The 26,066-nt window shown below is 40.5% G+C and overlaps 1 long non-coding RNA gene across 1 annotated transcript in view; it reads right to left on the reverse strand.

Annotated features, from left to right (window-relative positions):
• Window positions 1-26,066, reverse strand: part of LOC106973158 (uncharacterized) — a 196,546-nt gene that overhangs the window by 28,341 nt on the left and 142,139 nt on the right. Inside the window, exons 8-9 of the long non-coding RNA XR_008300091.1 lie at window positions 22,558-22,738; window positions 22,241-22,301 (exon numbers count right to left, since the gene is read on the reverse strand). This is a non-coding gene — a long non-coding RNA (uncharacterized LOC106973158). The remainder of the gene's footprint in view (window positions 1-22,240; window positions 22,302-22,557; window positions 22,739-26,066) is intronic.

Consider the following 26,066-nt stretch of genomic DNA (forward strand, 5'->3'; position numbering starts at 1 on the left):
CAGAAGTGATTCCATTATCTCAGCTCTTCCATTTACAGAAACAAAAGCTCAGTTTATAATAATGATAATGAAATGCTCAAAGCAAGACTAATTTAAGTAGCAATCTTCATTTACATTTTTTTAAATCCATATCCAGTTCATTTCTAATACACAACACTATTTGTATTGGCTAAGACTTAAAAAAAATCTATTGAAATATCATCAATGCATATACAAGAGCAAATTAAACAGATGTGCATTTTTTAAGATAACAAAGCAACACTTATGAAACCACCATGCAGGTAAAGAATAATAACACTGCCAGTACTTGTAAACACCCTACATGCTCCTCCAGATTGCACTAACAACCTTCTCTAAAGGAAAACACTCTCTCAGGGGATAACTGCTCACTTACTTTACTTTATACCCTTACTACTTAGATATATATGTATTTCCAAACAATGTATTTTTAATTTTGTTCATTTAATGTAATTACACCATTACACATAAACTTTCTTGTCCAACATTTTTCATTCAATATACATTTGTGAGGGGCATCTGGGTGGCTCAGTCAGTTAAGCATCTGACTTCCACTCAGGTCATCATCTCACAGCTTATGAGTTGGAGCCCCATGTCGGGCTCTGTGCTGAGAGCTCCTTCCGTGTCTTCCTCTCTCTCTGCCCCTTCCCAACTTGTGCTGTTTTTCTCTCTCTCTCTCTCTCTCTCTCTCAAAAATAAACATTAAAAACAAAAAAAATCAATACACATTTGTGAGATTTAGCTAGGTTGATGTGCAGAGCTGCAGTTTGCTCATTCTATTGCTGTATCATATTCCGCTACGTGAATATATCAGATTTCATTAATCCATTCAACTGCCAATAGACAACTGGATGTATCCAGTTTGTTGTTATCAAAAATACTATTATGAACATTCTTGAACATGTCTCCAAGAGGCTTACATGTACAAGAGTTTCTTTAGGGTATATACCTAAAGAGAGTAAAATTTCTGTGTTACAGAGTGTGCATAGTCTACTTAGAATGCTTTCTGAAGGAAAGAAATCAAACTCTAACTTAAAATAGTTTAAACAATAAGAAAAATAAGAACATTTACTATTCTATGTAATAAATCTAGACAGAAGGACAATCCAGTATTGTTTGTTTCAGTAGCTCAACAAGGTCATCAAGGATCTGGGAAATTTCCATTTTCTGCTCTGCCATCCTCCATGTCTCTCTCATTTTGTTCTCAGGCTAGACCCCTCAGAGTCACAAAACAGCCATAAAAAGCTCCAGACATCATGCCCATTCACAACCACAGCCAAAGGACGAAGAGGGATCTCGGCTAATGTTTCTCTCCTCGGTGTAAGATAAACTTTCCCTAAAGCCTCCAACAAACTTTCTCTTACCCCACAGGTAACAACTACATCACATACTGTGCCTAAGTCAATCACTGGAAAGGGAAATAAAACTTGTCTTAAGCCAATCAAGATTATCCCCACAGGCTGGAAAGAAGTCACTTCCCTAAGTACCTAGCCACCAGGAGGTGGTTGCATCCTGTGTTTCTTTCCCTTAACTTTTCCTGTCATTAAATACAATGGTGTGTATTTTTTGTGGAAAATGAAATTTTAAACACAGACATAAGAAGAGAGAAAATAAACCCTATCCCATGTACCCACCTTCCAGCTCTACAATTAACTCATGGTCCATCTCCTTTCATCGACATCATTCATCTCCCCATCCCCACCCCTGCATTGTTTTGAAGTAAATCCAGCTGTCATTTATAAATATATCAGTAACATATCCTTAAAAGATAAAGATTACTAAAAACTAAAACCATGATGCCATTGTCACATCTCAAAAAAACAAGTCTCTACTTTGCTGTCCTGCCCACTCCCCCTTTCAGTGTATTCAATAAACTTCCATCTCCTTTGTTCTTCCTTGGGGAGTTCCTTCACTGCCTGTGCTGCTGGCCTCCACCTGATGAGGTCACACCACTTTTGGTTAACACCGCATCGGCAGCCTTTGCCTGCCTGGACAGGACTCTCCCCAGATTCTCCAGGAATTTCTCAGGACTCTCCCTTGGTAGACCGACTCCTCCTTGGGGAACTGACTACCTCCTGCGGAGATTACGCCTCAAAGAGGATCCAAAGCCCCAGGGGGAACCCACTGGATAGCTCTTGCCCTAAAGAGTGAGGGATTTCCCCCCCTTGCACTTCAAAGGTATTCTTCCCTCCTTCTCCTTTCTTTTCAGCCTTCAGCAGTCTAACCCTAGTACTCCTCAGACAACTGAAGGTCTCAGGCCAGGGCAGCTCCCCAGTGTCTGAAGGTCTGAGAGGAACAGGTTGGACTATGCAGGCCTGTGAGGGCAAAGGACCCCTCCCCTCTCCTCTCCTCTTCTCTCCTCTCCCACTCCATCCCCCCAAGGCCTCTGTTCCCAACATATAGCTCACTTGGCAGCAGCCTCTCGTCCAGGGCAAATCTGCACACACTATGGACTTGGTTGGGATCTTTTCCTAATGCTGGCCAACTCTTAGCCGCCTGGCTTCTTTCAAGTCCTGCATTTTTTCCTTTGTTCCCATGGATTTAGCTGCCATCTTCATCAACAGGCAAAATATGTTCCTATGCATATGAGTGAATCCAACAATTCCATATACAAATGATGATTTCACAAGGATTCCAGTCCATACCATCAGAGGACTGCTCCCCCCCCCCCCCCCACCAAATTCCATGCACCTGGCTACCAGGTAATTTCAAATTGCCTACCGGCACTGATATAATATCATGCTCCAGTCTATAGCTGATGGACAGTGCATCACACCGCCCAAGTTGCCCGCCTGCCGTCCAGCAGGAAGCAGCTCCTAAGATGAGACCTCTGCCCAAATGCCAAAGATCTGTCATTGTTGATCTGTCAGGGGGGAATGTAGAGGCCACTTTTAGTCAACAGACTTGAGCAGTGGAAACCTGAGTAGGGTAAAAGGGCCCACAGTGACCACCCGGCTGAATGCAAACAGGCTCATTAGGTGGCCCACTTCAAGAATATCCATAAGCCCTAGCTGACCAATGGGCTACTTACAACCCACCATAGGAACCAAAAAAGGAGTTCCCATACCTCCACATTTCCCCCCTTAACTACAGCCTTCCACCACTGCCTCCTGGTAGTCTCTCCTTTGCTGTCCTGCCCACTTCTCCCTTGCAGTGTTTTCAATAAAATTCTATCTCCTTTAAAACAAAACAAGAACAGCCTCTAACATCAACAAATATCCTGGCAGTATTCAATATCCCCAATTATCTCATGGATGTATGTGTGTGTTTAAAAAGTTTATTTGAGGGGCACCTGGGTGGCGCAGTCGGTTAAGCGTCCGACTTCAGCCAGGTCACGATCTCGCGGTCCGTGAGTTCGAGCCCCGCGTCAGGCTCTGGGCTGATGGCTCAGAGCCTGGAGCCTGTTTCCGATTCTGTGTCTCCCTCTCTCTCTGCCCCTCCCCCGTTCATGCTCTGTCTCTCTCTGTCCCAAAAATAAATAAACGTTGAAAAAAAATTTTTTTAAATAAAAAAAATAAAAAGTTTATTTGACTTGAGATCCAAGTAAGTCGCAAACATTATAATTGGTTGATAGATCTCCTAAGTAGGACTAGGTACTCTTGGGGGGAAAAAAAATCAGGGTTCCGGAAATGCAGAGGATGGGCAGTTGAGGAAATGGGAGTACAGGTTAGAGTTCCCAGGCTAATAGGTCCCAACCAGGCTGTGGATGATCTCTCCAAAACACCCCCCCACCCCCAGCCCCCATGATAATGGTCAATAGCCACACCTGGAAATGCTGTAGTGGGGAAGTCACGTTACACTCTAGCAAACCTTTGTCCCTCAAAGAGCAAAAAAATATTGAAGATTTACATCTCTTGGGGAAAAAGCATACCACAAAGAAATGAAGATCATTGAAAACTGAGTTGTGAAGAGCATGGAATTAATGCTAATTCCACTACAGAGGGAATTTATTTTTAAGAAATCAGCCATGAGCTCTTCACAAAGCTAGAACAAATAATCCTAAAATTTGTATGGAACCAGAAAAGACCCCTAATAGCCAAAGCAATCTTGAAAAAGAAAACCAAAGCAGGAGGCACCACAATCCCAGACTTCAAGCTATACCACAAAGCTGTAATCATCAAGACAGCATGGTACTGGCACAAGAACAGACACTCAGATCAATGGAATAGAGAATCCAGAAATGGATCCACAAATGTATGGGCAACTAATCTTTGACAAAGCAGGAAAGAATATCCAATGGAATAAAGACAGTCTCTTCAGCAAGTGGTGCTGGGAAAACTGGACAGTGACATGCAGAAGAATGAACCTGGACCACTTTCTTACACCATAGACAAAAATAAACTCAAAGTGGATGAAAGACCTCAATGTAAGACAGGAAGCCATCCAAATCCTCAAGGAGAAAGCAGGCAAAAACCTCTTTGATCTTGGCCACAGCAACTTCTTACTCAATACGTCTCCAGAGGCAAGGGAAACAAAAGCAAAAATGAACTACTGGGACCTCATCAAAATAAAAAGCTTCTGCACAGCGAAGGAAACAATCAACAAAACTAAAAGGCAACCCACAGAATGGGAGAAGATATTTGCAAATGACATATCAGATTAAGGGGTAGTATCCAAAATCTACAAAGAACTTATCAAACTCAACAGCCAAAAAACAAATAATCCAGTGAATTTGTTTTCCATGGGCAAAATCCAGGGGCAAAAGACATGAATAGACACTTCTTCAAAGAAGACATCCAGATGGCCAACTGACACATGAAAATATGCTCAACACCACTCATCATCAGGGAAATACAAATCAAAACCACAATGAGATACCACCTTACACCTGTCAGAATGGCTAACATGAACAACTCAGGCAACAACAGATGTTGGCAAGGATGCAGAGAAAGAGGATCTGTTTTGCATTGTTGGTGGGAATGCAAGCTGGTGCAGCCACTCTGGAAAACAGTATGGAGGTTTCTCAAAAAACTAAAAATAGAACTACCCTACGACCCAGCAATTGCACTACTAGGCATTTATCCAAGGGATACAAGTGTGCTGTTTCAAAGGGGCACATGCACCCCCATGTTTATAGCAGCACTATCAACAATAGCCAACGTATGGAAAGAGCCCAAATGTCAATTGATGGATGAATGGATAAAGAAGAAGTGGTATATATATATACAATGGGGTACTACTTGGCAATGAAAAAGAATGAAATCTTGCCATTTGCAACTACATGGATGGAACTGCTTATGCTAAGCAAAATTAGCAAATTAGAGAAAGACAAATATCATATGACTTCACTCATATGAGGACTTTAAAAGACAAAACAGATAAACATAAGGGAAGGGAAAAATAATATAAAAACAGGGAGGGGGACAAAACAAAAGAGACTCAAATATGGAGAACAAACTGAGGGTTGCTGGAGGGGTTGTGGGAGGGGGGATGGGCTAAGGGGCATTAAGGAATCTACTCCTGAAATCATTGCTTCACTATATACTAATTAATTTATTTTAAAAAATAAAAAATAAAGTTAAATTATTAAAAAAAAGAAAAAAAAGAAATCAGCCATAAGCAAGAGATTAATACAGATGGTAAAACACCGAAAATTATAATTCCATGGAAAATGATACCTATTGATTAAAATAAAAACACATAAAAGATAATGGCTTCAACTCACCACTTCTTTGTAATCAATTTTGTTTTTAATCTACACTTAGTTTTTTAAATGAGGTTATAAATACTTGAAATGATTGTGATTCTTTTTTTAATGTGGAGTTAAGCTACTAAAAGTGATATAGTACTAATAAGATTGTTTGATGTTCTTCATTAATACTTCTTGTGCTTCTGAAAATGATTTATAGTCACAAAATAAAATACAGAGATTTCAGAAAATTGGAAAAACATCAAAGCAGAGTAAAAAGGCAAAATTCAAGAAATGAGAGAAGAATAATTAAGCAGAAAATATGGGCTAAAGGAAGGAATTAAACAGAAAACGAGGGCAAGAAAAGCCTTCTAACTGCAATAAAGTAAATCCTACTTTAGTTCATAAGACGTTTACTATTTTTACAAAATAATAAAACCGTAAAGCATGTGCAGTCCTCTTTCTCCATTTTCCAACCTTTTTTTCCTTCTCTTTTGACAGTCAGAGGTAGTAGTTTAATGAGCAGAAAACAATGTTGACTATCAGCACAGCTTCTCCAGGGGCTGGACATGGCAGGGTGGTTGTGCCAAATGAAGGGTCTAAGGCAGGTTGGTTCTCAGCTAGGTTGATTTTGCCCCCGCACCCCAGGGGGCATTTGGCAATATCTGCAGACTTTTTTGTTTGTTACAACTGAGGGGTACAGAGTACTATTGTCTTCTAGTGGGTAGAGGCCAAGGCTGCTGCTAAACATCCTACAAGGCACAGGACAGCCCTCTACCATAATGAATTACCTAACCCCAAATGCCAAGAGGGCCAGGTCGAGAACCCCTGATCTGGTGTCGATAGATGAAGAACAACTCTGAGGCACCAGCCCATAATGCACCATTAACATATACAGAATGACTTCTCTCCTTTGTCCAACAAATTCTACAACTCCTTTCTGTCATTATCTTCACCGCCATCAAAATGCATGCTTTAACATCTCACTTCAGTTTACTGCAGGCTCCAAGGTGATCTGGCTTGCTTTGGTTCATGGGCACAGAGCCGACCAGTTGTTTTTCCTGACATTATAATTAATTCCCTCTCACCTTAAGAACTGCAGTGGCTTCTATTTTGTCTATGATGTCAAAGCTAAAGTCCTCATCCTGACACTAAACTCATTATCCATCAATGGCTGCTATTCTGTCCCTTTTGTAATCTTACTTTAAATCCCTTTAGCTCCTTTACTCCAGCAAAGACATCAAGAGATCTTTCTCCCTTTTATCTCCTTCACCTGTTTCTACTTGCCTCCTGGTTGACTCTTGCTATTTTGGTAAAGAATAGTCTGAAAAAAACAGATTGTTTTTTAACTGCTTCTACCATGAATAAGTGGGATGATAGCAGAATCTACTACAAAATTCATGAACTGGAAAGAACTTAACTATGCTCTTTCTAGTATATCTTCATAGCATATATATGTCAGGAAACTGTTTTCAACATTAAAGGCCAAAACAACAAAAAAACATTTTTCAGGCAAAAAATTTCAATTAATCATTTTTTCCATTTTCCAAAAAGTCTAATTAGTGGAGATTTTATTTCATGAAAATCTTGGTTGGAAGCAAGGAAAATTAGGGAGGTATCGTTCACATCTTTTTTACAATCTGGGTTTTTTTAAATCTTAAAGATACTTCAGGGGAATTTTTTTCACATATTGAAAGTTACTGGCTCAAAAATAAGATTAAAATAAAAAATGAAAATTAAATTTACGTTTACATTTTTCTAATAAGGTATATTGCGTAAGAGACTAACTCCCTTATTTCAGATAATGCTAAGTCAGTAACATTTCTAGTACAGAAATTGGAAATGTTTGGCCTGAGTAAAAGGAAATGGGCATGGTTTTAAAATATTTAAGTTCTTATATAGAAAGAGGAATAGATAAACTTTCAAAGTTGCTCATAAAGAGAGAAGCAGAACAAATAGGAGGCAGTAGCTAGGAGTAAGATTGTGGCTCAATATAAGCAAGTAGACTTACAACCTGATTTTGAAAAAGCTTCAGCAATGTCTCAAGAACATCATTTCAGTTAGGAAAATGTGCCCTGACCAAAAACCAACGGCCTTGGCTTCATCCCTCTTTGATATATTAGGCACATGCCAGCCCTATTCTGATATACCCTCAGTTTCTCAGACCTCTGGATGTCAGCTCCTCCAGACACCTGGGCAGCTGCCGTCCATCTGGATACATTACACTTACATGTAATTATGTTGCTCCTTTGCTCCCCTGCAGGAATCCCCTACTGTTTGCAAAACAGTCACCACCCCTTATCATGATTTTCAAGGCCCTTCACAATCTGCTCACTACCATCAACTCACTGTCCCAGCCCAGGTGGATAAGTAAAGACTTTGATATAAAATAGACTGGATTTACTTATTGTTTTAATATTTATGTATGAGAGAGAGAGACACAGAGTGAGTGTTAGCAGGGGAGGGGCAGAGAAAGAGGGAGACACAGAATCCAAAGCAGGCTCCAGGCTCTGAGCTGTCAGCACAGAGCCCAATGCAGAGCTCGAACTCAAGAACCGTGAGGTCCTGACCTGACCTGAAGTCAGTCGCCTAACCAACTGAGCCACCCAGGCGCCCCTGTTGTTGTTTTTTTTTAATAGAATTAAAGGACTGACTTAGGGAAATGTTATAGTTACAGTGCATCCAGATAGTATAAAGGAATTAAGCAAAATCTCCCAGAAGATCTTTGCAGTCAAGTTAGAAAGATGTGAACCAGATACTAGGACATGTAGAAGAATCTATAACTAGAAAAGTGACCCTCAAGTACTGATTACTGGGTGATTGCCATACTAAAAAGAGATTTCCAGTGATGGAGCACAGAATATTGCCTATGCAACAACATGGGTAAAAATATCAAACTCATGGTCATCATATTTGCAGATCATGATGCTGAGAGAAAAAGCAAATGCAGTGACAGGAAGAAACAGATGAAAAACTAGGATCCCAGAATACTGAATGGTACAAAAAGGGACGAAATTCAACCAACTCAAAAACTAAACTGCAAAACTACAAGACAGAGAGACAGTGATATCCCAGAACCATTTGTGGAAAAGGCATGAATATTTTATTCAATTGCAAGCTTAATATAAGTCAACATGTGACTCTCCCTCCAAAAAAGAAACTAATATGACCTTGAGTTGTATTAATAGACATACAGTAGCTATAATAAAGGAGATAAATGTTCCTCTGTCCTCTACAACCTAAATGGAAAAAAAAAAAACTGGTGATATTTAGCCTGAAGAAAGAAGGTAGATTGATTGTTCTCTTTAAATATTTAAAGAAGTGTCATGTAGAAGCAGCCCTCAAAAGTTCGACATACAAGGGGTAAAATATATGAGGAGATAAATTTGGATTTTCCTCCTTAAAGTGAAAACTGCATGGGAGAAAAGAAAGTCTCCATTACTAGCCTGGGCCATTTTTATACAGGCTGTAGGTTAGATTCAAATCCTGGAGAGTTGATCAGAATGCTAGGTGTTTTGATCTCAGATTCTATGATTTGGAGGGCTGTGGGTCACTAGGTAAAATGGTTGATAGTGGGGAATGGGCGGGGGGGGGGGGGCATTAGTGAAGGAGAGTTGTTCCATCCTCAAGAATGATGAAGCAAAGTTCTGACTGTCTCTGAACAAAGTTTTATTATAGATAAATTGCACCTCCACACTCATTTGGTACAAAACCTAGTAATAATAGAGTTAAAGGGGAAATTCTCTTCCCATTTTATGCTTTATAAAGGCTTCAAAATACTTCCTCTTCCTAAACCCGCTCTGCAAGATCTTTTTTCTAAGTTGCACAAAATGTAGATTTGTTAGGCATTTTCCAGGAGTAATTTTTCAATTTTAATAAGCAAAAGGCTAACGATAAATTGTAAAAGAAATTTGGTCCTGGGACACCTTGGGTGGCTCAGTCGGTTGAGCATCTGACTCTTGATTTCTGCTCAGATCAGGATCCCAGGAATGTGGGATTGAGCCCCGAGTTAGGCTCTATGCTAAGATTTTTTTCTCTCTCTCTCCCTCTGCCCCTTTCCCCAGCTCACACTCACTTGCTCGCTCTCTCAAATTTAAAAAAAAAAAAAATCTGGTCCTTGGAACTGAAATTTGTTGTTCTAAATTTGTTTTTTTATTTGAATTTATTTTGTGTTCCCAAGACATCAAGTAAAATAAACTTACCTGCTGCCTATAGGTGGGTCTCCTCTTCTTACATCAGCATCAAAACGATGGCTTCAGTGTGAGTGTTTTAGCTCCCAATACTAGTGACCGACATTTAGTCAACATTCCTTCAGGGTTTACCTGTTCTGGCTTTGTATCAACAGTCCATAGACATGCTTATTCTCTCCAGCTCCTAGGGACTTCCAGGCTCTAGTCTGCATTTATTTCCCATTCTCACCAAGTCATCATGCATTTCTTCGAGACAGTGGATATGTTTAGAAGTCTTGCTGGCCAAAGCCCTTATAGTTTCATTTGCCTGCCTTTCCTTTCTCTTGAGGCAGGAGTTCTCAAATTTACAGTGCATCTGAATCACCTGGGCAGCTGGTTAAAGTCATGGATTTTGAGATCCCATCCTCAGGTTTTCTGATTTAATAGCTGCCTTGAGAGGACAACACTATTTTTAACAAACTCCCTCCCCCTAAAAAGGTTTTTCTCTAACCAATTTCTTTACACAAGTGGTCAACAGGTTACACTGCGAGAAACCATCTTAAAAGGATTCTAAATTGGAGAAATGTATAATGTGGTATTTTTCTCATCAGACCTCAAAAATAATGATCTACCTCTTTACAACAATGGCTGGTAAAGTTAAAAGAAGTCTCTCTTCTGGGGTGTCTAAGTGGCTCAGTCCGTTGAGCATCTGCCTGTTGATTTTGGCTCAAGTCATGATCCCAAAGTCATGGGATGGAGCCCTGCCTTGGGCTCCCCACACTGGGATCTATGTTGGGCATTGAGACTGCTTGCATTTTCTCTCTGCCCGTCTCCCCCACTCTCTTGCTCTAAAAACGGAAACTAAAAAACACAACAGCAACAATAACAAGATGTCTCTCTCTTCCTAACTCAAGAAGAGATAGCAGTATATATGGTTTCATAAAAACCTGCAGTTCAAATGATGATCTGTTCAAATGGTGATCTGTGTGGAGCTAGTTAGAAATGCCCCACCTCAGACCTGCTGAATCAGAACCTGCCCTATAACAAGATATCCAGGTGATTTATATGAACATTAAGATTTGAGAAGCAGGGCACCTGGGTGGCTCAGTCTGTTAAGCGTTCTGCTCAGGTCACAATCTCTTGGTTTGTAGGTTAGAGCCCCACATCGGGCTCACTGCTGTCAGTGTGGAACCCACTTAGGATCCTCTGTCCCCCTCTTTTTGCCCTCCCCCCTCCAAAAAATAAATAAACATTAAAAAAAAAAGATTTGAGAAGCAACTATACCAGAGCACATTAAAATGGTGATAAGCAATATGGGTCATCATATCAGGATTAGATTTGGCTTCAAATAACCCCAAATAACTATAGCTTGAATAAGAAAGTTTATTCTCTCATATATAAAAGTCCAGATTTAAATAACTATGGCAGGTACTGAAACCTTGTTCCATGAGGTCCTCAGGGGCCCAGACTCCTTCTAGACCAAGTTGTGTTTTGTTGTGCAGAATGTGTACTCCACAGTCCTAAAACAATGCCATTCTCATAGAACAGACTGAATTTATTATGGAAGTTTTTCTGCATCTGGTAATAAAGGATTTACAGAATGGGTGCTTTTTTCTGAATCATAAAAACTTGCTCTAACTTTATGTTCCACCATCCCTTTGTCCTTCTGCTAAGCTGGATTTCCAGACATCATATTCATTTTTCAGGCAGAATCCTGGAAGAAGGGGAAAAAAGCATGTACCTGCTATCTAGTGCTGCTAAATTCATCTAATGCTGCTAGAGTCTGAGCATACATCCCATTGATCAGGCTGAGTCCTAGAGACACACTTAGCTACAAAGGAGGCTGGGAAAGGTAGTTTTTTCCTCGGCAGCCATATGCCCTGCTCAAATGTCTATTCTGATGAAGAATGGGAAAATAGGGATGGAGACAACCAGGGATCATACATCTGAATACAAAGGCCTGTCTTTCTGAGATTTCTATAGCAAAATAGTCAACTCTTTCAGAACCTGTTCCACTCAAATAGATGGTTCTGGTTCAACACTGAGCCTCTCCAAACTGCCTCATTTCATGTACCAACAACTGAGGGTGTCTCAATAGTCTCTCCTTTGTTGTGAAGGGGTAGGGGTAAGAAAGTGGTTAGGAATGAAGCTAGAAAGAAGAACAGAAACCCAGGCACTAAAACCAAGGTATAGAGAAGATGATGTTGAAAACAAAGTGGAGGTCATTATCAAAGAGAGACTATCATCAAGGAGACCTAATACTGACACTTAAGAGAGTCAAGCTCCCTAAGTTTCTTCAATTCTTTGTGTTCAAGGCAAATACTGTCCTAAAGGCAGGAGATATTGAGTGTGTTCATGGAGGGGTCACCACTCAAGGGAGCAGGTCCGACTACAAAATTTGTGGGGCAGAGTGTAAAATAACAATGCAAGGTCCAAGGGTACCTGGGTGGCTCAGTTGGTGAAATGTCAGACTTTTGATTTCAACTCAGGTCAGGATCTCACACTTGGTGAGATCAAGCCTCCATGCTGACAGGGTGGAGCCTGCTTGGGATTCTCTCTCCCTCTCTCCCTCTGCCCCTCCCCTGCTCCCTCTCTCTTGTGTTCTCCCTCTCTCTCAAAATACATAAACTTAAAAAAAGAATGCAAGTTCTCTTGTTCAAAAAGAAGGGGAAAGTACAGTTAAAGTTACTAAAATATAAACATTTTTCCTTTAAAAATATCTTTTTACCTATTAAATGTAATAGGGAAAATAGCAATGCATAAGTAGCAAAATAAATGGACAAATTATAGAAAATATTTTGGTCCTTAATTTTATAATACAATAAATAATAGTTTATTAATTTTAGTAGATCAGGAGCCAATGGTTCTTGCAGAAAAATTTTTAAAAGAATAATTCCCATAAAATCAGTTTCATGCATTTGAATTTAATTATAAATGTAAATAAGTACAGTGGCATTTAAGTATTTCCTCTAACATTTTCTGAAATGGAGATTGTACGAGAAAATAAAAATGGTGTCATAAATTTGTAAATAATTCAAAACACCTACTAATATATTCTATTGTTGTATCTTTCTTTTTTTACCAATTATTTTTTTAAGTTTTAGTTTGAATTCCAGTTAACATACAGTGTTTTATTGATTGCAAGTGTACATTATAGTGATTCAACAATTCCATACATCACCTGTTGCTCAGTACTGCAAGTGCACTCCTCAATCCCCATCACCTATTTTACTCATCCCCCTACCTGCCTCCCCTCTGGTAACCATCAGTTTTTTCTCTATAATTAAGAGTCTGTTTTGCGGTTTCTCTCTCTCCTTTCCCTTTGCTTGTTTCTTTTGTTTCTTAAATTCCACATATGAGTGAAATCATATGGCATTTGTCTTTCTCTCACTAACTTATTTCACTTAGGATTATATTATCTAGCTCCATCTATGTCATTGCAAAAGGCAAAATTTCATTCTTTTTTTTGTGGCTGATTAATATTCCATTGTATATATACCACATCTTCTTTTTTTTTCAGTATATGAAATTTATTGTCAAATTGGTTTCCATACAACACCCAGTGCTCATCCCAAAAGGTGCCCTCCTCAATACCCATCACCCACACTCCCCTCCCTCCCACCCCCCATCAACCCTCAGTTTGTTCTCAGTTTTTAAGAGTCTCTTATGCTTTGGCTCTCTCCCACTCTAACCTCTTTTTTTTTTTCCTTCCCCTCCCCCATGGGTTTCTGTTAAGTTTCTCAGGATCCACAAAAGAGTGAAAACATACGGTATCTGTCTTTCTCTGTATGGCTTATGTCACTTAGCACATAACACTCTCCAGTTCCACCCACGTTGCTACAAAGGGCCATATTTCATTCTTTCTCATTGCCACATAGTACTCCATTGTATATATAAACCACAATTTCTTTATCCATTCATCAGTTGATGGACATTTAGGCTCTTTCCATAATTTGGCTATTGTTGAGAGTGCTGCTATAAACATTGGGGTACAAGTGCCCCTATGCATCAGTACTCCTGTATCCCTTGGGTAAATTCCTAGTAGTGCTACTGCTGGGTCATAGGGTAGGTCTATTTTTAATTTTTTGAGGAACCTCCACACTGTTTTCCAGAGTGGCTGCACCAGTTTGCATTCCCACCAACAGTGCAAGAGGGTTCCCGTTTCTCCACATCCTCTCCAGCATCTATAGTCTCCTGATTTGTTCATTTTGGCCACTCTGACTGGCATGAGGTGATATCTGAGTGTGGTTTTGATTTGTATTTCCCTGATGAGGAGTGACGTTGAGCATCTTTTCATGTGCCTGTTGGCCATCTGGATGTCTTCTTTAGAGAAGTGTCTATTCATGTTTTCTGCCCATTTCTTCACTGGATTATTATACATGGAAAATCCGATAGACTCCACCAAAAGTCTGCTAGAACTGATACATGAATTCAGCAAAGTCGCAGGATACAAAATCAATGTACAGAAATCAGTTGCATTCTTATACACTAACAATGAAGCAACAGAAAGACAAATAAAGAAACTGATCCCATTCACAATTGCACCAAGAAGCATAAAATACCTAGGAATAAATCTAACCAAAGATGTAAAAGATCTGTATGCTGAAAACTATAGAAAGCTTATGAAGGAAATTGAAGAAGATATAAAGAAATGGAAAAACATCCGTGCTCATGGATTGGAAGAATAAATATTGTCAAAATGTCAATACTACCCAAAGCTATCTACACATTCAATGCAATCCCAATCAAAATTGCACCAGCATTCTTCTCAAAGCTAGAACAAGCAATCCTAAAATTCATGTGGAACCACAAAAGGCCCCGAATAGCCAAAGTAATTTTGAAGAGGAAGACCAAAGCAGGAGGCATCACAATCCCAGACTTTAGCCTCTACTACAAAGCTGTAATCATCAAGACAGCATAGTATTGGCACAAAAACAGACACAGAGACCAATGGAATAGAATAGAAACCCCAGAACTAGACCCACAAAAATATGGCCAACTAATCTTTGACAAAGCAGGAAAGAATATTCAATGGAAAAAAGTCTCTTTAACAAATGGTGCTGGGAGAACTGGACAGCAACATGCAGAAGGTTGAAACAGACCACTTTCTCACACCATTCACAATAATAAACTCAAAATGGATAAAGGACCTGAATGTGATACAGGAAACCATCAAAACCCTAGAGGAGAAAACAGGAAAAGACCTCTCTGACCTCAGCTGTAGCAATTTCTTACTTGACACATCCCCAAAGGCAAGAGATTTAAAAGCAAAAATGAACTATTGGGAACTCATCAAAATAAAAAGCTTCTGCACAGTGAAGGAAACAACCAACAAAACTAAAAGGCAACCAACGGAATGGGAAAAGATATTTGCAAATGACATATCAGACAAAGGGCTAGTATCCAAAATCTGTAAAGAGCTCACCAAACTCCACACCCAAAAAACAAATAACCCAGTGAAGAAATGGGCAGAAAACATGAATAGACACTTCTCTAAAGAAGACATCCAGATGGCCAACAGGCACATGAAAAGATGCTCAACGTCACTCCTCATCAGGGAAATACAAATCAAAACCACACTCAGATATCACCTCATGCCAGTCAGAGTGGCCAAAATGAACAAATCAGGAGACTATAGATGCTGGAGAGGATGTGGAGAAACGGGAACCCTCTTGCACTGTTGGTGGGAATGCAAACTGGTGCAGCCACTCTGGAAAACAGTGTGGAGGTTCCTCAAAAAATTAAAAATAGACCTACCCTATGACCCAGCAGTAGCACTACTAGGAATTTACCCAAGGGATACAGGAGTACTGATGCATAGGGGCACTTGTACCCCAATGTTTATAGCAGCACTCTCAACAATAGCCAAATTATGGAAAGAGCCTAAATGTCCATCAACTGATGAATGGATAAAGAAATTGTGGTTTATATATACAATGGAGTACTATGTGGCAATGAGAAAGAATGAAATATGGCCCTTTGTAGCAACGTGGGTGGAACTGGAGAGTGTTATGTGCTAAGTGACATAAGCCATACAGAGAAAGACAGATACCGTATGTTTTCACTCTTTTGTGGATCCTGAGAAACTTAACAGAAACCCATGGGGGAGGGGAAGGAAAAAAAAAAAAGAGGTTAGAGTGGGAGAGAGCCAAAGCATAAGAGACTCTTAAAAACTGAGAACAAACTGAGGGTTGATGGGGGGGGGGAGGGAGGGGAGTGTGGGTGATGGGTATTGAGGAGGGCACCTTTTGGGATGAGCACTGGGTGTTGTATGGAAACCAATTTGACAATAAATTTCATACATTTAAAAATAAATAAATAAATAAATAAATAAATAAATAAATAAATAAATAAATTCTCTATCAGGCATGTTACTTATATCTGTTTTTCTTAGATCTCTGGCTGTGGCCTTGTCCTATTCTTTCATTTGGGATAAATTTCTGTCTTCTCATTTTGTCTGCCTCTTTTTGTCTGTTTCTGTGTGTTAAGAAAGTCAGCTATGTGTTCTACTTTTGAAAGTAGTGGCCTTATGAAGAAGAGGTCCTTCAGTGTCCTGCAGGGCACTGTCTCCTGTTTACCAGGATGTGGCACTTCAGGACAGTATCTTATGTTCATTGCTTATGCCCTGCTGTTGTGTCTGAGTCACTTTTCCTTTCAGTGCAGTTGTGTGCACTGGCTCTCTGCCTGTTGTGGAATGTGCTTTCTCTTTGTAGTGTTAGTGGCACCCAGGAAGGCCAGCTGTGAGGGGGTGTACCTGCTGGGGAACTCAGAAGCAGGGTGGCATGTTAGCAAAATTTGTGCTGGGTCACTAGTCTTATGCTGGATCCCCGGAAATGCTGCAGTGCCTGGGGGCTGTGTGCTGGGGCAGCTGGGCATGGTGTGCAGTGGCAGCTGTGTGGCTAGCAGCTGGGTGGGGCATGCATGCTAACAAAATTTTCCTGAGCCCAGGAATGTCTAGCAGCCTTGGAGTGGGCGAGTCCTCAGGAGAACTTGTGGGCATGGCACACTGCTAGCTGGTTATATAGCAAGTGTCTGTGCAGCGCTATCTCCCACAGGGGGCGCTGTGTTTATGCTGGGGGGCAGGGGAGGAAAATGATGCCTGCTACCTCCCTCATTTTCAAAGTCCCCCAACATGCTCCAAAATCAGTATGAACAGATCTGTCTCCTGTTTGCCCCCAGCACTGTGTAAACTGTGATTTTTATGTTGCCTCTCTGCATAGGCTTCTGTCTCTTTAAGGGCCGGGACTCAGTTATCACTCACCCTTCTGGCTCACCTAGTGCTGAGTCAGCTGACTTTTAAAGCTCCAGGTTCCAAGTCTCACTGGTTTTACAAACCTATGGAATTCAATCCCTCTGAAACCAAAAATTATGGGGATTAACCTTACGTATGTGAGCTCCCTGGTGTGAGGGCCTGTTTCTCTGTCTTCTCCATGCACACAGCTACCTCCCTCCTGCAGGCAGCTCCCATCCTGCCTTTCAGATACAGCTTCTTCTCTGTATTTAGTTGTGGAGTTTGTTCTACCAGTCTTCTGATCACTCTCCCCATTTTTTTTACTTGAATGTGGATATCTCATTGTAAATGTGGAACAAGGAGACCCCAGGGTCCTCATATTCTGCCATCTTCCCCCAGACTCCTCTATTGTATTTTCAAATAAAAGGAAAAATCAATTTTACAATTGTCATCTTCATTAGTAACTGGTTCGTCTGAAGTCTCACGTGAAAATAGTGTTCTTTTCCTTCTAATGGGACAATCCTTAAATTTAATTTCTATTTAGGGGGCACCTGGGTGGCTCAGTCAATTGAGCATCTGACTCTTGTTTTTGGCTCAGGTCATGATCTTGTGGATCATGAGTTCAAGCCCCACATCAGGTTCTGCACTGACCGTGTGAAGCCTGCTTGAGATTCTCACTCTCCCTCTCTCTCTCTCTCTGAACCTCCCCCCCTACTCTCTCTCTCAAAAATAAATAAACTAAACATTTTTTTAAATTTAATTTCTATTTATAAGCCTGTGGACATTTGTTTCACATTGTTGTAGCAGTTTTCAAACCCAGAAATTCTAAACTCTTTGAAAAGTGATAGTAACTCCCTAATATGCTTTACTGCAATATCCATGATATGCTTTTGTTTTGTAATTATTTGTAGGAAAAGTTTACTTCCTTGGTGCCAGTGGGTTTTTTTTTTTTAATGTCTTTATTTATTTTTGAGAGAGAGAGAGAGAGAGAGAGAGACAGATTGCAGGTGGGGCGAGGGGGAGGGGCAGAGAGAGAGGGAGAGACAGAATCTGAAGCAGGCTCCAGGCTCAGAGCTGTCAGCACAGAGCCCGATGTGGGGCTCAAACCCACGAACCATGAGATCATGACCTGAGCCAAAGCTGAATGCTTAACCGCTTAACCAAGTGAGCCACCCAGGTACCCCGGTGCCAGGAGTTATTACACCCATGCTCAGTCTAGAGAATTAATATTTGTGCAGAAGCTCTTGGGCCCAGCTTCCAAGATGAACCACCAAGCCAGTGTCACAACCTGGGTCCCAGTACTGGCCTCCACCACACCCTCCCCTTTCCCAAGGCTGCCGGTGCTGCTGTTGCCACCACTAATCTAGACCCAGGTCCAGCCACAGCCATCTCCTCTGGATCCCCTTAGCATCCTGGACCACCCCTGGCTTTCTGTCTATGCTGGGTGATACTCCATGTATACACTGCTGCCTGCAGCCTCTGGCACCTGAAGATCTGTGCCCTCCAGTACATACCTCTGGAGTAGCCCCTCTGTTCACAAGTGTGCGCCTTGCCCCTTCAGGCTCTATTTACAAAACACAAGTTCAAAGGTAAAATTGCTAAGCATGTCCCAACAGTAACAGCAAAACATTAAAGCAAGCACAGGGCCCCTTCCGGGAGGAGAGCCATGTACCACTGCAAGGTTTGTAGATCCATGAGGTTGGCCCTACTGGGGAGGGAAGCCTTGGAGTTAGCTAGGAATTAAATGGGATGTGACCATATTATGCTGTCATCTCAAGAACACAACAGGACGAGAGACTTCTTTCCTCTGTATTTTACTGTACTCATTTCTCAAAACTGTAGTGTTCAGCATTTCTTCTGATCTTGCAGTGCCAGAAGCTGAAATCTTAATTTATAATTTGCCCTGAGTAGCAAAAAAAAAAAATTTTTTTTTAATTAAGGTTAGAAGTTGTTATTAAGATGAAATCCAGTGGACCTACGATGGCCTGCTAACTTTTATCCATATGTAATGCTTATAGGCATTAGCTTTTTCAAGGAAAAACTGCTTCTCTGCATTTTTGAGTTAACCCAAACTATTTTTAATAATACGGATGGCCAGAGTCATTTGACCAGGATGGAGGCTTGTCAGGGGTTTTCATGAGAGAATATTTTATTTGCTCCTCAGAGTCTTGCAGCCTGGGAATGCAGTCCCAACAAGTCCATGCCCAACGCTGAGACCCAGACATTTCTGACACTTCCTCCTATGCTGCTCATCCAGAGGCCTTTCTCTATCTTGTTGTCTTCATTAACTAGAACAATGGTCATCCCACCTCTGGTTTGTAACTGCCTTGGTATTATGACCTACAGTCTGTTATTTTTGTGATCTACTTTTTCACCTTTCAGGACCTCTCTCCTTCCATTCCTTTTCACAAATCTATATCAAAGTCCTGAGTTTTGAATCCTTCATTCGTAGTTAGCAAAGAAGCCGTATTTGTAACTTGAGTATATGTCTATATTGAAGTTCTCCATTTTCTAAGTTACCAGGTTTAACCCTGTTTTTCTGTCCCTAAAATTTATAAAGTGATTTCTTTCTGAAGTATTTTCCCAAATTACATACACATGTATCAATATATGTATACTATCCATTTCGGTTCTCTATTACTGAACATTCCCCCCATGTTCTGAGTGTTAGCTATACTTGTAGGCACTCAGCCAATAAGAGCTGAGACACATACTGCAAAAACCATTGCCTCTGAGTATGTTGCCTTGCTCTCCTACAGTAAGCATGTTCTGCATGGTATCTACTTTCTTCGGTCTTTATTTCTGCCAATTATTTTGGGTCTGGTCAGGAATTTTTATTCTTAATGGCTAACATAACATTTGAAAGTGATAGAGTTGGACATGGCCCAAAGAAAGCAAGGAAAATGTCATGCTGGATGCTATCATTATACTAGTTGTAATGCAGCTGGTGTCACCCTCAAAGAAATAGATGTGAAAACATAGGGTGAAACTCAGCAGACGATCCAGGGTTGTGGAAATACTGTGACATTAGAATGGCATCATAAATATCCCTGTAGCCTGGGATAACTGACCTGCTATTGCTTGAAAAACACCTAGAAGAAAATTGGGCCAGAAGCATGTCATGACTTCAAGTCATTTGAAGAGAATGGAAGAGGTTACTGTCATTAGATGCCAGGAATGCATGGTCTTGACAGCTGTGCTCTAACAATCCTGTGTGGCGTTATTGGAGGTCCTATTTCTCAAAACACATCCTCCTTGCCAAACAGGGTGTGTACATCTTATACAACAATATCTCTATATAGAAGTCATCACTATAAGAACTATTGGCGTTCAGTTTAACCTAATCCTAAAATAATTACTCAGCTAACTGAGTTCATTATATTTGTTAATCTTCCATTTAAATTATAAGTTCAAGATTATCATCTATCTATAAAATAATAGCTGGCAACATCATCCTATCAAAACTAAACACATTGTTTAAGGCTCTGGAGAGACACAATGGTAGGATACATTGCCTCAGTGCTCAAGGACTTTATGGTCTAGTTTGGGGAAAGTGAAAGTGCCAGTGAGCATATATAGAGAACAAAGGCTATGTAAGTTCTAAGGATAGAGAGATTGCCCAGGTAGTCAGGGAAAGTGGAACTTGGGCTGGATGCTGGTAAAGACAGCTTCCATAAGGGGAGGGAACGGTGACGATCCCAAGGCAGAGGTATGGAGGCAGGAACACAAAAGAGGTTTAGAAAGTAGGCTGAAGAGGAGTGCCTGGCTGGTTCAGTTGGTAGAGCATGTGGCTTTTGATCTCAGGGTTATAAGTTCAAGCCCCACAATGGGTGTAGAGATTATTTAAGAATAAAATCTTAAAAAGAAAAAAAGAAAAGAAAAGAAAAGAAAGTAGGATGAAGAGACCAAATTTATTGAAGAGCTCATATAGGGCAGCAGTGAGGGTGACTGCATTAGTCAGGAATTGCTTGGTTGCATGTGATAGAAACCCAACTTGAACTAGTTGAATCAAAAAGGAGAAAATCAGGATAGCAGAGTGTCTTACACAATTCAAGAAAAGAAATCTGGCACTGAACCTGGGAACAACTGGAACAAGGACTTGTGTTGTCTTTCCTCTTGCTCCTCTGGGCTTGTGCTTCATCTTCTGTTGGACTGTGGAGACCACGCCACATGGTAAGAAATATGGAGACTAGCACCACCCCCAGTATCACATCTTACAGCCTCAGCAATTCAGAGCGAGACAGGCAGAATGGGCTTTATTCCCATTTCTAAAATCCCTGAAAAAGACATTGGATAGGGTATAGAATCCATAGATTACTATAGAGACTCACTCCCTCAGGAAGCCTAGGGATTAATGCAAGGGATGCAGGGTAGTTTAGGGAGGGATGTGGTTCTAAAAAAAAAGTGAGAAGGAAAATGGTTATACTAAAAAAAAATACATATTGCATATAGAAACAGTATCCATAAACAGAGAAATTCATACCAAAAATGAAAAATGCCACATTCTGTGTTTCTTAACTTGGAATTACAAATGCTTAAAGCCTCACATCAAAATGTTAACCTGAAATAGAATCGATTCATTCCCATTATTCTTCCCCCAAAATAGTTCATTTCACCTGTAATTATTAAAGTGGAATGCATTTATATTAAGGACTCGTTGCTGCTTTGTATTCTATGCCAGTGTTTCACCAAATCCACATTCCATCCTCCTGCTTTTCTGTCTTTGTTTAACTAAGGCAGCAGCATATAGAACTCTTTTACAAATTAAGCTGCTCTTTCTTCTAGTTGGAGTGAAAGCTTTTTATAATGATAATTGAGGGAGACTGAGCTAACCCCAAAGAATAGATTAACCACATTATATCAGGATTTTATGGTGCATATTATGTTTTGAGGCCTCAGGTTTTACTAATTTCATATAATAAACCATATTATAACTAATCATTACTGCCGTCATTCAGAAATGATTGTGTAACAGCTTCTGATTTAAATAGGAGCTCTGAATATTTCAATGCTATAGTGAATGGTATAGTTAGAAGCATGATAGAAAAATTGATATTTGTTTTATAGCATCCTTGACACTTTAAGAAATGTAGGTTCTACACCCAGTGTTCCTTTCAGAACAATTTTGCCATTTGTTTCCTGGAACATTCCCCTTTGCTGCACCCCAGTGCCTTCAACCCATGTCTGTCCTACCATGTATCTCAAGGCCAGGGTTCAGCTTCCTGGGAGCAGGAACCTCACTGTGTCACAGCACCTAAAACAATGCCAGGACCATAGTAGGCATTCAGTAAATATTGAATAAATGAATGAATTACACATAAAGTGTTTGTTTTAATAGATACAGATTCATAAACATAGAGTAAAAACACCCCTCATGTAAAAAACCAAGGTTAAAATGGAGAGGTCAGGTGACCTCAGAGATCAGGCGAGACAGGGACAAAACATCCTATAATTGCTTCTTTTAAAAATGTCCCTTAATATGCATAAACAGTAAGTTATTCTTTACATACCAAGATGAAGAATTCCAACTTCTTCCATCTCGATTCTGTTAGTGCTTGGGGATAGAGCTCAGTCTCTAAAGAACAAAGAAGTTTCTTGCCGAGAGTTGGCCAGATGATGGCTCAGGACACAGCGCTGAAGTCCACTGTGATTGTCCAGTGTTTCTTTTGATAAATAGCATGATTGCACTGCCTGGAAAAGTAATTCCCTCTATCAGAAGATATTGGCAACAGAGTCATTCTGGACCATAAAAACTGTAAAAGGAAATGATAAGCATGTCATCAAATTCAATCAGTAGGATGAGATCAGCTTCTATTGGGTTTCTTGGAGAACCAGACAGCACATAGCATACTCTGTGAATTAAATCTATCCAAGCCCAAACATGTAGCTTCACCCAGCATGCCACATGTCTTTCTGCTACACCCAAGACATTTTCCTAATTAGCAGAAAGGAAGAGCATATGGTAGAAGGGAGAGGAGGCACCAGGAGTCTGAGGTAGGTATGGGGCAATCCAGATGGAGATATGCAAGAGCAGATATAAAAGGCTAAAGGTCAGTGATGGTCTAGCTCATAGCTAACTGTACTGAACAGCTTCTGGCCACTGTGCTAAGAGCTTCACCTATGTGAACTCACTTAAGCCTTCCAACAACAGTCCTCTGTGTGTACGCAATCCATTTCCTGTATATTAGCCTTGTGCCCAATATCCTATTTCCTTACACTCTTTCTTTCCAGGCCCAGGTTCTTACCTGTCTTGTCTCCTATCTCTTACGTCACATCTTTTGTCATCTCCTCCCAGTACCTCTTCATCAGCAGCAAAATAAGGACCCTTAAATCCCCACTTTACAGATAAGGAAACAGAGGCTTAGAGAGAATAAATTACCAGTTCCCAACAACAAAAGGTAGAACTGGGATCTAAGCCAGTGTCTTTCTGAATCCAGAGCCTACACCCTTCACCCTCACATATACTGCCTTTTAGAAGAAAGTTGTAGATTTAATCTCTTCTTTCTCTGCCTTACTTCACAGCCAAGCCACTGTCTCTCTCCTTCACTTTCAGTTTAATTGGACCACAGCTGTCACTTCCTATCCCAGTTAGATAGAACTGAAGCACTGGAGTTCTTTCAGAGGTTTCTAAGTGATGGTTCACCAGATGCCTTTGGCCTACAGATTAATTTCTCTTAGCCCAGTTCAGTGAGAACTGCTCCATTGGACCCGTTCTCACTAAGTATACCAGTTAGGATGTTTGGGGATACAATTAGCAAAATACCCAACAGAAAGTAGCCTGAAGAAAGGGTTTTGTTATTTTGTTTTGTCTTTTTGTTTGCTCTACATTTCATGTAACAAGAAAGCCTGAAGCTGGGCAGACCTAGTGGTTGTTCAGTAGATCAATAATGCTCCCAGGGACCCAGTCTCTTTCCACATTTCTGCTCTACACTTTTCTACATGTTGGCTTTGAACCTCCAGCCAGTTGCCCCATGATTGTGCTGTACAGTACAGCCCCAACTGTACTCTCTGACCCAACTGCACCCAAAGTGAAAAAGAAAGGGACAGGGACACTGCTTATATATTTTTCTCTTTACATGAGGGAAGAAAACAGTTACATTTCCCTTTATGTTTCATTGGAAGTGTGTTTTAGGGTCATCTCTAGCTGCAAGGAATGCTAGGGAAGCAAGTATCTGGCATTTTTATGGTCTCAATGTGAAGATCAGGTACTAGGAGCTACCAACATCAAAAAAAGAAAAGGGCCAAGAGAAGGCTCTGCCACCCTGCCATTTACCCACCAGTCCAGAGGAGTCTTTTCAGCCCTGGTTGGATTGGCCACTTCCTGTACACAAGCCTTGTGCCTGATATCCTATTTCCTTACACTCTTTCTTTCCAGGCCCAGGTTCTTACCTTCTTGCCTCCTACCTCTTATGTCACTTCTGTCACCTCCTCCCAATACCTCTTCATCACTGGCAAAATAAGGACACTTGGGCTCATTCCAGGTCATACAAGTGTCTCCAGGGACTAAGCAAAAAATAAATGTGTGGAGGGGGTCATGAGTGATACATAAGGACCACTGGGAACTGTGGGAAACTGGAGAATGCATGCCTCTTTAAAAACACTCCAATTCACATTTTAAAGGGACTGGGCTAAGAAAAATTAATAAGCCAAATGTCTCTGGTGAACCATCACTTTGAAACCTCTGAAAGATCTCCAGTGCTTCAGTCTAACATGTCTTCACATATTTCCCAAAGTAAGTTAAATGTTCATGGAAGCCCGTTAACACTCTAAGACCACAGGTGACATGTGCTCAGGCTGATGTAACAAAATAACACGGATTGGCACCTTAAACAACAGAAATGTATTTTCTTGTAGTTCTGGAGGCTAGAAGTCCAAGTTCAAAGTGACAGTAGGGTTGATTTCTAGTGAAACCTCTCTTCCTGGCTTATGGAAGCCTTCTCACTGTCTTCACACAGACTTTTTCTGTGCACACATGAAGAGAGGGCGAGCACAAGTGAGTGAGCTACAGCATCTCTTAATCTTATAAGGGCACCAACACCTTAGTAATAGGGCCCCACTCTTGTGACTTCATTTGACCTATATTACATCCTTCTAGGCCCTATCTCCAAATACAGTCACATTGGAAATTAGGTCTTCAACATACAAATTTTGGGGAAATAGAATTCAGTCCATAATAGTGCCAGTCACTGCTCACAGAGCGGACATTTGCCAAATAATATTGGCGAGGATTATTGAACAGAGAGTGGTGAGGATATTCTAACTCATTTTAGAGCTTTAAACACAGAGTCAGTCAGGTCATCAGAGGATGGTGATCTAACACCTTAATGCTTACAGAACTAAAGGCTTTTTCAACCAACACAATCCTATAAGCAGATAAAATAGATGGCACCCACAAGTTGTGATTGGAAGGTCATGGGGCAGTTCCTACTGAAAAATATTCTTAATAGTTAGTTATATATAAAATTTTATAGTTGGAAATTCATTACTTTAGGGTTTTTTTGTGTGTGTGTTTTCAAGGATCTTTTGTTATGATACAAATACCTAGGGGCAGACTCTTACATTTATATCAGCTAATACCTTATGGTGGCCAAGGGCAATAAATAGGGAGTAGAGGGAGAAGACAGAGATGATAGAAAGTATATAAAAATATGCAATACAGTTGGTTCTAACACACACACACACACACACACACACACACAATTTTGATTTGCCACTTCTCTTGAGAATTACTTCATAAATTATACGAAACCAAAATGAGCAATTTTTATTTTATAATTGAGATTGTATATTGAAAATGGGATATTTCACATACAAAACAGGCTCTTCATTTGAGAAATCGTAAGATCTAGAAAAACTGAGTGTATATTTCCTAATGCTAATAATCAGAGCTGAGTAACGGCTACTCCTAATAGATGGGGCATGTGTTCTCCTATTCGTCACAGTTCTTACCCTTACCTCTGGTTGTTCCTATCACTAATAGGAATGCCAGTTGCCACTTATCACTGCATTTTTACAGGAG

Source organism: Acinonyx jubatus, chromosome A1, assembly GCF_027475565.1.
Source record: "Acinonyx jubatus isolate Ajub_Pintada_27869175 chromosome A1, VMU_Ajub_asm_v1.0, whole genome shotgun sequence".
Classification (NCBI taxonomy): domain Eukaryota; kingdom Metazoa; phylum Chordata; class Mammalia; order Carnivora; family Felidae; genus Acinonyx; species Acinonyx jubatus.